At 40.2% G+C, this 13032-nt stretch overlaps 2 protein-coding genes and 1 pseudogene across 3 annotated transcripts in view; 1 reads left to right on the forward strand and 2 right to left on the reverse strand.

Moving 5' to 3' along the window:
* The window catches only part of dock1 (dedicator of cytokinesis 1), a 589776-nt gene that overhangs the window by 269290 nt on the left and 307454 nt on the right, over positions 1-13032 (reverse strand). The window lies entirely within an intron of this gene.
* On the reverse strand, positions 7055-7230 carry LOC145354587 (5.8S ribosomal RNA; annotated as a pseudogene).
* Positions 11937-13032, forward strand: part of insyn2a (inhibitory synaptic factor 2A) — a 46953-nt gene continuing 45857 nt past the window's right edge. The window contains exon 1 of the mRNA XM_080205278.1: positions 11937-12190. The gene's annotated coding sequence lies outside the window, so the exon portion shown is untranslated. The remainder of the gene's footprint in view (positions 12191-13032) is intronic.

Raw genomic sequence — 13032 nt, forward strand, 5'->3', positions numbered from 1 at the left:
AAACATCCAATTAAAAGACCACTATAGCTCAGTTTAAGGATAGAGGCCCAGCTATCAGAGATTCCAGCTGAAACGGAGGGCTGGTAGATTAGAAGCACCACCAATAGAGGTGGCTGCTGTTGAGGCAGAGGGAGAAAAGGGCACCTCCATTTAATGATGCCCGCAAAGTGCAGGTGCAATATTTTGTTAATGTGCCAGTGTCATATTGACAGAAACTGGCAATTAGAGGGGTGGGCCCGCCAATGGTGGAGTTGCAGAGAAATGTCAGTGTCATCGAGGGTCCTTCCATGGTATGGCCATAAAGGAATGCACACCCAATTCTCCTCATGCTTGGGAATGGCTTGGAGGCTCCCTCAATTTACCCATCCTGATGCTGGGTAAGATGCTGGCAAGGAGTCAGGAATTAGCCATTAATTGGCCAATGCCATTCCCACTGCTGACAATATCCCCTGGCTTCCATTCTAACACTTCTCACTGCTATATTACAAGAACTCCCGCTTCCCAACCTGACCCCAAGGGCTTCTAAAATTCAGCTCATAGATTCTGAACATCTCAGTGTTCATACCAAAATCATTGCAGCACTGAATCTTACACTATGATCAAAGACCTTGAATAGTGTCCTCTGACAAAATGTATAGATGGACATGCATTCTAGGTGCATTAAGAGTTCTAATTAATAAAGTTGGCAGAGGAACCAAAATGAGCAATTACATATGCTGGGTGATTGCAACGTGAGCAGCACACTAACTTAGTGCTCTCTGCTCATTTCAATTATTTTGACGTTCACCTAGCGCTAACCACACTGTTGATCAAATAAATGCATCAGCAGGGAACCAAAACTGTGCAAAGAATATCATGCCAATGTTTGAAGTCAGGATGACCTTTTGGCAGAGCTCTGATAAAGGGTCACCCTGACTCAAAACGTTGGCTCTATTCTCTCTCCACAGATGCTGTCAGATCTGCTGAGATTTTCCAACATTTTCTGTTTTTGTTTCAGATTCCAACATCCACAGAATTTTGCTTTTAGCCAGTACTGAGTGGCCATCTTAATTGCAGTGAATCAAACTCAGATGACACAAAATTCCGATGTCAATGTAGTCAACCATTCCCACTGGCAGAATAGCAAATCTCAGAATGACATCCATGATAAACCAAAATTCTGCACTGATCACTCCAGATTAGCTAAACCTGACTAAATTCATCATATGACGATGCCAACCAATCAGAGCAGAATTAAGCCATACAATAACATAAAATCATGGAGTACTAGGTAAGCATCATTTGGCATTGCGATCCCCCTGTGAAATGATATACAAAACCTACAATATTAAACCTGTGAAAAGGAAGGTGAAGTTGACACAGCAGGTGTAAAACTGAGGTGCGAAGCTCAAGGCAGACATGCGAAAGAGTGGGAGAGTCCACCATTAAGTTTTTCCACCATTATGAAGCACAAAGTGAACAGCCTAGAACAGTTTGAAAAATAGGCATTTTCTCCAGCAAGGAAGATGATGAGAATGCCAGCCTATCCTGACTTTGAAGAAGCTCTGCTAACACAGTTCAATGCAGCCCAAGCAGAGAATGCTCCTATCTCCAATTCAATTCTTCAGGAAAAGGGAGGTATCTAGCAAAGAAGCTGGACCACATGGAGTTCAACTACAGCGAGGGATGGCTGAACTGATTAAAAACAAGGCACAGTATCATTTTCCATGTGGTTAGGGTCAATGATGAGGGTGCAGCATCTGTGGCAGTACTGCCAGATGATTAGCTCCAAAATGGTTCTACCATGTCTTTATTGGAGTGAAATCAAAGTTAAAGGTCATGAAATGGTTACCTGGCACAAAATGGACTCTGGGAAAAGATATTAAGAGGCACTAACTTTGGGCACAGACAGTACACAAAGAGTTAAAACCTGTAGTGTTTAAGTTACCTTGAGGCACCTTAAACATGAGATAAAAGCAGACCCAAAACAATGAAATTGATAATGAGTTCAGCCATTCTTGGGGGGACATAAGTGTACATAACAAGATCAGCCATTGATCGGGACATAACTGCATAAATATATCTACTCTATGTACAACGATATGATAACTGTCGATGTCCGTACTTGTCTGCTCAACGTTTAACGATGTGCTAATGGCTAATGTCCGTACTGTCTATTATCTAACAAAAGGTATAAAAGATGCTCAACTACCCATGTGTAGTTGAGAAGGTGCCGGCGCTTCTCCCAAAGCTTTGTCCGAATAAAACTGTTTGTCGAACCTCCAAATCTGACTCCGAACTGGTGTCTTTCCCACAGCATCTTGAACAAGTATGAAGAAACCGAGATGAAAGAGGACTGTTTTACTTTCCTCAGGAGTAGATGGGAGATTGAAACTCGAGGGGTGACAGGGGGTTGGAACCATGGGAGTGGATGTGGGTGATTGAACCTGTTACATTGTGGCATTCTATCATCGACAGGATACAGGAAAGTTGCTGTTCTAGGCTGCCCTGGATCAGTGTTCCAGTCTTTACATGCTTATTGCATGATTGTTCAATGATTCTGCCTGAGAAAGGACTCCACCCTCTGGATTGATCATTTACTCTCAGTTTATAATGCTTCCTTAAGTGAGTGATTCACATCTGCTGTACTGTCTTTATTAAAGAGACAGAGGCCACATACACACAGAATGTCAGGGGCGGATGGTATAATGGGACTTCAGCAGGGAATAGGGGAGTTGGAGATCAGGGTTGGGGGGTGGTGTCAGCAGTCGGCGGTGGTCAGAGTTCATAGTTGGGAGGGTGGATGGGGGTGGTCAGAGCTAGGCATAATCAGACATCTGGGATGAGCGGAGTGGGATTTGGAGGACTTGCGGCGGGGTGTTGCAACTCGGATTGGTTTTGTGGAGTCATAGGTTGAGGTGGCAGGGGTTGGTTGGAAGTGTCAGTCAGGTGGGGAGAGGGAACAGTTGGGCTGGATCTGAGGTCTGGAGGTGTTGGAGTCAGGGAATGAAGGTCAGTCTTCAAGTGTGGGTTGGTTGGGTTGGGGGGTCAGGGAGTGTCGGGTGAATCAGAGATGGAAGGGTCAGTTTGAAGATAAGGGTTTCAAGGCTGGGGTGTTCAGCTCATGGGTAGATGGGAGGGAAGGTTTGGAGGTCAGGCTCCAGTTGGACTTTGGAAGTGGAGCGGCTCTAAGGGTAGGATGTCCAGTCAAGCCTGTGGGGCAACTGAGTGGTGGACTGGCGGGGGGGCGGGGAATTCCCATGAGAAGTTGAGGTATCGGGGAAAAAAAAAATTGTCTGTTTAACGGAGTCCCATGAGCTTTGGGGCAGTCCTTTGGGGAACTGGGCCTATGGAGGTGGAATTGTCAGTCTGGGTCTGGGTCAATTGATACCCGGAAGTTCTAATTTTTTTTTGAGTAACTGCTTTTTCGCATTGCGTCTTTGGGGTACCTTCCAAATTCAATGCTGAGGAGTTAGGAAGTTACAGCCCATGACATATGGCCCATAAGTATACACATGGAAGATGTCTTTTTGGAGCTCCAACAGCATTTAGAACACCCAAAAATGGGTGCGTCATATCCCAAATTCTCACCTTAAGGCTGAAATGTACATACCAAATATATGTTACACGTACATTTTCAAAGTCTGCTTCAGTTGTGTAAGTCAGCACTGCACAACATATAGCAAATATTGGTGCCCGCTGAATTGTTTCATTTCATAAATTGGCATAACAAATTACAGCAAATAATTTAGAACTACAAATAGTTCTAGCAGCTTAATTGCAGGTTGGAGATGAAAATATAATGCACATGATCAAAGGAGCACTGAATATGTCTTGTAAATCGGAAAGGGGGTACTACAATTCATTGGCCCCTGTCAGAAATCCAATAGAGCTGTTAAGCCTAAGCACAAGCTAAATTCCTCATACGTTTGTCTTTCAAACAAATGAATAATTATACTGCTAAGAAGATCACTAACCCCAAATACATTTTGTGGAAAGTGTCAAATATATGCTCTGCTTCCAGGAGCAACATATGCCATACTTCATTAACTTTGAAGACAAAAGTCCTCAGTTGAACACCAGAAAATAAGCTTTACCTGCAACAGGTTCAGACTCGAAGTTTTTCAAAATTTTTTTTTAAATACACATTTTCCAACAGGTCAGTTTGTAGTAACATACAAATCTGATTTTGTGAAAATGCATCCTCAAGCCTTAGTATTATTTAGATTTGTTACTCAACATCTAAATGGCCAGGCAATATTATAAACACCAGCATTTTTCTAAAGAATTCAAGACATCTCCATGAGGAATTGTAGTCTCTATCATTATAAAACTATTCCTTAAAGTTACATGATAAATATTCTAAATTCTACTTAGTAAGCTCAACAATACTCATCAAATCCAATTAGATGACAATTCAAAAAAGCCTTGCATTTATATGCACCTTTCATGACGACTGGGTGTCTCAATGCGCTTTACAGCCAATGAAGTATAATCACGGTAGAAATGCAGCAGCCAATTTACACAAAGGAAATACCCATAAATAGCAATGTGGTCAGGATCAGATAATTTGTTCTTTTAATGATGTTGACTGGGGGATAAACATTGTCCAAGATACCATGAATAGCTTCCCTGCTCTTCTTCAAAATAGCGCCATGAACTCACATCAACGTGAACGGACTTCTATTTAATGTTTCATTCACCTCCAAATGTGGAGCATTTCTCTGTACTGCACTGGACTTAAATAGTGCCCTTACATAGTAAAACCTCCCAAAGTGTTTCATAGGAACGTTATAACACAACACTTGACAAACAGCCATATAAAATGATATTAGGGCAATAAAAAATTAAAGCATGATAAAAGAGGTTGATTTTCAGTAGTATCGTAAAGAAGAAGAGAGAGGAGGAAAGGCCAAGACATTTAAGGACAGAATTCCAGAGCTTAGGGCCTTAGCAGCTAAAAGCACAGCCACCAATAGTGGAGCAATTAAAATCTGGGACACCCAAAAAGACGGGCATCAATATCTCAGGGTTATACAGAGGAGGTCAGAGAAATAGGGAGGATTGAGGACTTGGAAGAATTTGAAAACAAGGATGAGAATTTTAAAATCAAATTACTGCTTAACCAGGAATCACTGTAGATCAGCAAATATAAAGGTGAAATGATAAATGATGAACTCATGTGAGTTATGACAAAGAATGCTTAGCTTTAGATGACCTCAGGTTTACAAGGATAGCATTTAATAAGGACCACTACAGTAGTTAACACTGTTGCCTAACAGCATAGGGACCCGGTTCAATTCCAACCTTGGGTCACTGTCTTTGTGGAGTTTGCACATTTTCCCTGCGTCTGTGTGGGTTTCCTCCGGGTGCTCCAGTTTCCTCCCACACTCCAAAGATGTGCAGGTTAGGTTGATTGGCCATGCTAAATTGACCCTAGTTTCAGGGAGACTGCTGGGTAAATATTTGTGGTTGCAGGAATAGGGTCTGGGTGGGATTGTGGTCAGTGCAGACACAATGGGTCGAATGGTCTTGTTCTGCCCTGTAGGGATTCTATGATAACATTATTTAGCTATTCAATAAACTATGCATTTCAGATTAATTAAAGATCATCATAATAACTGAGTTATTCAATAAAATGCACACAGATTCTTCATGAACGATATAAGCAAACCGAATTACAGAAATGCAAACGCCAACCATGTATTACAGCATTTCAGCCCGTAAATCTGAACAGAAAAATAACTTACATTACTTCATTTAAGTTTATGTACAGATCCCAAATAAGAATTGTATAGGTTTGACTTTTGAAAATGAGGGTAGAAGATAACAAACACACAAGTTGGCTGTTATCAAACAAATTGTAAGTATGTTATCAGTGATTCAGATTTTAGTATCACAGCAATCTTAAGGCTTTACTTTAATATTTTAAGAAGTGTTATGCCTTGATTGGCATTGCAGCAATGACTGAGACTGCAAGTGTATTAATTTACTGATGGAAATTTAGGATGAAAAAAAATGATTGATATAAAATAGATTGGCATTCTTGCAACAATGCAGTACCAATTTATCAAACTGCAGTTAAACATTGCCATCTACCATGGTTGGTACATCATAGGTTCATTATTGAATCTTGAAATGCTGGCTGGTCTAGGGGAAGGCAAGACTAGATGAGTTAAGAACACTTTAGACCCTTACAATAATTTGGTATTCATTTAAGTACTAATTACATTATCAATTAACCATGCAAGACATTGCAAATGGGTTGAGAAAAGGATAAGTCTTAACAGAGACAGTCAATTAAAACAGAATCTTACAGCTCAGACTGAAGAAGTATGAACTGTAAAATACAAGTGAATGCTTTTTGCATTTAATAATTTAGCAATAATTTTTTTCAACATCGTGGCCAAGGGGACAGTAGTCAGTAACCGAGGGAAGGTAAGCTCAGGATTCTTATAGAATTGGAAGTTGGATTGTTGGCACCACTGTTGGATGAACTTACCACGACCACCATGGCCAAAAAAGAGAACGTAATAGTTGTTTCCTCCCTTCCACTTACTCTTCTGTTACTCAGCAAATACCTGGCATAATGGGTTGTGCCCTCATTATAGAGAGGTCGTGCAAAAGGCAGTCGGCCACAATAAATCATGAAACATGCTCCACTGAGTGCTGCATCGTTCCTCTAAGCGATCCAGGCAACGGAAACGGTGGTTTGAGCACCGCAATGGTCTGTTCAATTACATTATCAATGACGGGAAGGCAGTGGATAGTGGCAATGCTATTGGACTAGTAATCCTGAGAACCAGGATAGTGCTCTGACAATTAGAGTTCAAATTGTACCATGGGCAGATGGCAAAATTTGAATTTAATAAAAATCTGGAATCAAAAGTTTAATGAAACCAGTCACTAATATCCTTTAGGGAAGAAAATCTGTCATCCTTACCTGATCTAGCCCTACACTGACTCCAGATCGACAACAATGTGGTTGATTCTTTTACGTCCCCAGGGAGGCTGGCCCAGCCAGTGATGCCCACATCCCATGAATGACATAAAATAAAATTGCATGGCAACAACTTGGCTCTCATAAAATGTATGCTGCCCACATGTGGTTGATTTGCTCTAGTCATGCACCTGATGATCAAAGTGCATTCAAAGTGTCAACAATCAATGTGTCCTGCAACTCATATTAATTCTTGCAGCTAGCTGCGTTCTTCATCGATGCACGAGCTGAGTGATCCATCGCTAAGAGTTGTACCAGGTTTCGATTCGGGTCTCCAGAGAGGCTGTCTGATCCTGGACCGCACAAAATGCTCCCCTGCCAACGTGGCTATGGAGCTCCAGCTTGGCGTGGCCCACGGCAAGCCCTCAAGCGATAAGTGAAGAAAAAGGGGCGCTTGAATGGCATTGAGTGGCAACTCTGCTGCCGGGCCAAAGCTCGAACACGCTGTCACACCCCGCAGCAGACAGAGGCAGAGTTCTCTGACGCCATCGTTTGACGGAAGGCTCGAGAGTTCAAATAAGGATGGTCCAGCAGACTGATGCGGAATAAAAACATCATGACAACTAACAGAACACCGACCATTCACTGTAAGCTGTGCTGGATATATTTGCACCTGAAATGCACATTCAAGTTGTGGAAGCCTATGCGGTTCTGGTACATCTCCACATTTAGATGCAGCGTTCGATAAGCAAAACATGCAGCAAATAACACTCTACATCATGGAGAATCCTCCTAATCTGTTGAAGTCCCATGCACAGTCCACCTGCTCATGCCTGGAAAGATACAATGTAACATTTGCTATCTCCTGAGATGCGCATTATTATTCAACCACCTCCCCCCGCCCCATTTTATTGAGCAATGGGTGGAAATATGGGAGGTACTAGCTTTTTCAGCATGGAAAGATCCAAATGTGAAGAAATTAATGAGAATGGTCACCTTCATAGCCATTGCAGCATCACATCATTCTACCCCGAGGTCAAAAGTCTGGCGGCAACAGGTGACACATTTCAGTGAACACCTCCTTCATAAAATGAAATACTGTAAACATTTCTCTTCGTTTAGCTTAAGATGAAAGAACACTTATTGAAGAGCTGGGGTGGACATGGTCTCCCACTGAGAATCCTTCGTTCCTCCTTTTCCTGTTTTTCCGATCAGCATGTCTGTCTTTGCATTATCTTTGCCCTAACCCTCCTTGTGATGATACAAGTCAAGACAGATGGAAATTACAGCAGCCATGACTGAGATTAAGTATCATAAATAGAATCCTTGAAGAGAGAAGAAAGACTGTCACAAAATGCAACACTACTGTCGACAAAGTTCATCAACTTTAAATAAGAGTACAAACCAGACCAACTTAACAACATCTAACAGAAATAAATCAGCAACCGAAATGTAGTTGATGATCCAACTAAATAAAAGTGGTGGGCATTCCTTCTTCCTATTGCTGAATACATAGTTGGCTGTGCGAGGTTAGGAGAGGCTATTAGCAGGAGCACTGAAGTCGAAAATGGCACCCTTATAGTCGAACTAGCACCAAATGCAAACTGATACCTTGATCAGACAATTCTGCATATTTCTGCTCCAAGTTCCTGACATCCGCAAAAGCTATCTCACCAAGAAGGCACCTGGCTCAGCTCACACCAATGGTGTGCATACAAAAATCAAATGCAATTTTATACACAAAATCTCACCAGTAATATGATAAAATGCATGCCATGAAGTCAATTCCCCGGCCGATCACAACAGTGGGATTCTTTAATCACACTGGAAGCACATTCCCAGCCCACAGGTTTCCTGGCGGCATGGGATGCCTTCAAGTGGGATCTCACATCGACACTAGCAGAACCAGAGAATCCAGAAAATTGCTGCCAGCGAACGGCATGCCACACCTCTCCCACTGAGGAAAACACAGGTGGGAAGCCAGAGAATCGCACCAGTTGTCTATTTTTCCCCTGTTCAAATACTCATGCATAGAATTCCCATCCTCCCTTTCCAATGGTCTTTATTTCCAAGCATCCGAGATCACCTTTCCCTCTCCACAAGCTGCTACCGTGCCAATTACCAACACGTACATCAGTAAAATATTGTGGCTCCTGCAGGGATAATCCATGTGCTTTTTTAGGATGGCTTAGCAATCTTTATCTTTAGTAGAGAATTTCTAGGCACAGCAATACTTTGTATGGCAAAGTGTGAACAATAGAAGCACATTACTGACAAATCACACTGTTTTTGCTTATGAAACTAACCACACCAGGTACCATTATATTTTTGGGGTAAAACATTAAAACAGTACTTTTTACACCTAGTTTGTTTCTGTTAATGTGAAAATGATGCATGCCAATCAATTAGCTACAATATTCTCATTTCCAAATTTTCTTACAAATTTAATAGCATATGTTAAGGAGAGCATAAGTTTGTTTGCATTACTTTATGTATCATCTCAAAGTGGCAATTAACATTCCATAGTGTGTTGAACCGAACAAACTAAAAACAATATATTGACAAAGAAATAGTGCACTTGAAAAGATTACAAACTGGATGCTACGTTTCTTGGCAGGACAGGGAAGATGGAAAGGAACTGAGTGATCCGTTTACTCCCAACCTCACTGTCTCTGTTCATTCAATCAAGTGTCAGATGGCTATCTAATGACCATCCAGTTGGAAGGATGTCAATTATAGGTGCAAGGGAAGTTCCATGCCCAATTGATACCACAGAGCCGGGACATCATGTGGCAGAGCAGCACTTCTGTGAAAAGGAAGTCGGTCATGGTTGGAAATGTAAATGCCCCTGCTCTCAGAGTCATTCTTTATTCTGTATTGAAAGCTCAAAAAACACAAAACATGTCATTAATAATCATACAGGCGCTACATCACTTTCCCCAGCAGAATGTGCTGGTACATTTAAACAAGGTCCCAATGGCAGGTATTTTCTACTACCCTGAGCTGTCCCCTTACAGCAGGCTTAAAAGCTGTTTGTTCATCCTTCACCCAAAAAATGCAGGCTATGAAAAATTGCAGATGATTGGGTTATTAATAAGCTTAATAGTTTCTCAATTAACAATTTTGAAATGGCAGATGGCCTACTGATTTCCACACCAGCTCACCTTCCCCAACTTGGGAGAAAGGCTCAATAATGTCATGCATTACTGGCACAATGTTATCATGTCAAATTTTTCAGGGGACAGAGTACTCAGTTTGGGAACGCAGAATGTAACACTGCGTGCACTAAAGTCTGCAATTATCTTGTAGAGGACAAAGTGCAATTTGAACACTTTCAATACAATATTCTGATAACATGCATCCTTCAGTCCTTTAACCAACCTCACAATCCCTTCTGCTACATGTTATAACGTTCTTAAATGTATCGCCTAAGTAAACTTTATAACCCGCACATACATTAAAACCTTCAGGAGTGCAAGCAATAAGACCCTTATAGACACAAATCATTAGTAACAATGACAAGCTCAAACGATTCTTAGACATAAAAAGTGCCTATGCTAAACGTTAAATGCAATTTTGGCCCATCTATCAAATTACATTTCAGTGCTCTACAAAACTAAACTCATACTATTGACTCAAATTACAAACATTTGCAACTCATATTAGCCAGCTTAGTACTGCTGAATACTTACAAACCATTTTTATTGTTAAATAAACTAGTAATTAAGTTTTAGTTCACTCAAATTGAAATTGTAAATTGCAATGAAATATAATAATAGGTTATTCATAAGTTGATATGCATTTGAAAGGGTATTACATAAAAATTCTGAACCTGGACAAAAAAATGGCATTTGAATGATCACATACAGAAAGATGATTTTCTTGGGCAACATGCATAATTTAGCTTCACATACATCTAAGCAGGGGTAAGTACTAACAAGTGACTGTTCAAATGAAATGCATCTGCAGTTTCTGCATGTTATGATTCCCCAATAAGAAAAATCTCCAGAGTCACATTACAAGTCTAAGAGCAGTGACCTATTTAATGTCATTGAAGATGCAGCAATATGAAAAGAATTGCTTTTAGCTCACCAACTAATGATGGTAGTGCTCCCAACTGACTAAACTGATGAACGACTCCCAACAGTTCAACGCTATATGCGTCAGCTGATGCAGACAGCAGTCCCTTCGCAATTAAATAAAAGCTGCCAACTTTCAGTATGCACTGCTCTCACATGACAGCCCTAGCTTTGAAAATATTATGTTATATTTTATCTGAATGCAAATTAACTGTATGAATTTTTGAATTTTGGCTAAAATGGATGCAATAAAATTCAGATACTAAAAGTAGCTTCAATTTAAAAAAATGAGTTTTAAAAGGAATCTATACAGCAAAATATTCTTTAAAACGTAAATGTTCTGTCACTAAGTGGCAGGAGAAAGCAATAATTAACTAAACTCCCATGCAGTTTTAGTTAAACTAATGGTTCAATAGTGCTCAACAGTATGACAAGCTCAAAGACTAGAAAACATTAAGTGAAGTTATATTTTTGGAGTTTTTTTTGTTTAATGATCAATTTACATATTAGTGCATAATTATAAAATGGTCTGAGTATCAGATTCAACAAATTCATCAAATTCACCTACATTTGAATAGGGGTTAAAATCAGTTATATTCTAACTCTCCCTAGTGGGGAGCCAGCAACCTACAATACTACAGGAATTGATTGTTTTCTCTCAAATGTCAGCATGGAACATGTGGGCAGAAAACATCCAATTAAAAAAAACTGCAGCAAAATATCATTTTTCACTCACTTCAAGAAGCCTAGAATTCAGTTTGTGTAATAGCTTGCTGGCATGTATCCACTGTAGAAACATCTCAGCCAAGATGATAAGGAGGCGAGGTCTTGCTTTGCATACACAGCTTGCCAGTAGCAGCTGATAGAAATTGGACTTCCCCAGCAGCCTGGAGAGCTTGCACACGGCAACTCAGTAACAGGAAATTTCATAAGTGCGTGGCTGCCTCTAGCGAAAGCATCGTTGGTCACAGCTGGCTAAATGTCTCACTGTTATGAAGAGAAAGGTGCAGACTAAATACTGTGGACGAGAGGGAACTTTGAGCAATAGCTTAATGTGCAGCCTGGAAAGTAATCTAACAATTCATATTCTTCACTGCTGGATCATTACTGAAAATCTACTCCACATACACATGGATTTTTACAACAGACGCAGCATACAGGCGTTGCGCTTTCATTTCTAATTTATCCAAAGGTAAGCAATCATTTCTATTGGAATTTTAGAACTCTCTCATTTCCCACAACAAATATTTAAATTAATTTCTGACAGATTTAATTTAAAAATGCAGCTGCTGAATATGTATAACACAGACCTTAAATGCAGCATCCTTAATAGATTATCTTGAAAGGAAAATCATGTTTTACTTGCACTTTGTAACTGTAATCATTTCCAAAGTCTACAATACTTTCACATTGAATATAATTGCATTCAATTTGAGAAATCTGTCAACCAGAATCTTGTACAAACATCCAAATCAAAAGAGCTTTTTCACCTGCATCCCCAATGCAGTAGTTTTTCTATCATCAAATAATTTATAAGTGTCTGCTTGACAGAAATAATTTAGAGAACAGGCAAGCAAAAAGCCTTCTGTAATACATTGTCCAGTGAGTTCTGATGGTCAACGATGACAAGTAGAAGCCACAAGACAAAGATGTGAAATAATAAGAACATTTCAGAGTAATCATAGTACAGCTTGCTTTTTATTGTGTGCCTGTTACCCTGGAAATCCCCTTTAAAGATAAAGCAACGCACCATAGCTCTATGCTGCAGAAAACGTGATAAATAATACTCTCATAGCTTTTAAATCATTCATGAAAATATTCCTCAGTTTTGCAACTTTACAAAAATAAATTATTTTTTCTACACTGCGAGCAACAATCTGGAAACAACATCTCTAATATCAATTTTGAGCTTGCTACAGTGGCTTACAAATAGTTAGGCACAAGTGAACAGCAGCCCATCTTACCATTTTGTTTCATACCTCTGGCTTGCAGCATGGAAAGGATTACTTCATTTTAACCCTTCGCTTCCTCCTT

This window comes from Carcharhinus amblyrhynchos, chromosome 17 (assembly GCF_965287045.1).
Source record: "Carcharhinus amblyrhynchos chromosome 17, sCarAmb.v2.hapA, whole genome shotgun sequence".
NCBI classification, from domain to species: Eukaryota; Metazoa; Chordata; class Chondrichthyes; order Carcharhiniformes; family Carcharhinidae; genus Carcharhinus; species Carcharhinus amblyrhynchos.